Source organism: Frankliniella occidentalis, unplaced genomic scaffold, assembly GCF_000697945.3.
Source record: "Frankliniella occidentalis isolate FOCC.00 unplaced genomic scaffold, Focc_3.1 Scaffold25, whole genome shotgun sequence".
In the NCBI taxonomy this organism is placed as follows: Eukaryota; Metazoa; Arthropoda; class Insecta; order Thysanoptera; family Thripidae; genus Frankliniella; species Frankliniella occidentalis.
The window spans coordinates 1,047,865-1,048,530 of record NW_026267155.1 but is presented as its reverse complement, the minus strand read 5'-3'; positions in this window follow the sequence as shown (position 1 = coordinate 1,048,530).

Here is a 666-nt window from a genome sequence, read left to right as displayed (position 1 = left end):
GACGACCGCGAAATTTATTTATGCCGCCAAAACGTCACGGGCACGGGAGGAAAATAAGAATATTTGTCAGATTATGTGTCTAGCTGTGATGCACAAGGCACATGTTTACTCGTAGCGCGGCCGATGATGGTCCGCTGTCAGACCCCTCTACACATTGTACAGTAGTTCAAGTAGTACAGTGCGCGCGTCGGTGCGGCCAATTTATAGCGGTTCGTGTATTATTTCCTTTCCAAAGCTAGAAGAAACTAAATGAGAAACTTCGAAAAGAACGATGCCTTTTCCCTTTCAAATAATTGATTGCCATCTGATGGGCGACAAATAAAAACTGGCTAGAGCGTTGTGATCAACAGCGCCGCCCAGTCAACACTACTGCTCATTCACTGGTCAAACTGCACAGGGAACGGCGCGAAGCGACGAGCCGAGCCGCAGCACGGCACAACAAACGGGCAGCCGAGCCGAGCCGAGCGCGACCAGTAGCGGTCCGGTCGTTGGCCCCAGTCAGCTGACGGCGCTCCCCTTCCCTCGCCATCTCCCCCCTCTCCCTTTCGCCTGATGCTGTTGCTGCACCAACAGGGAGCTCCCCCACCTATCCCTCTCCCCCTTACCGGTTCTTCTCTCCTCCTTCTTTTCTCCTTTCCTTCTTCTTCTTCTTCTTCTTCTTCTTCT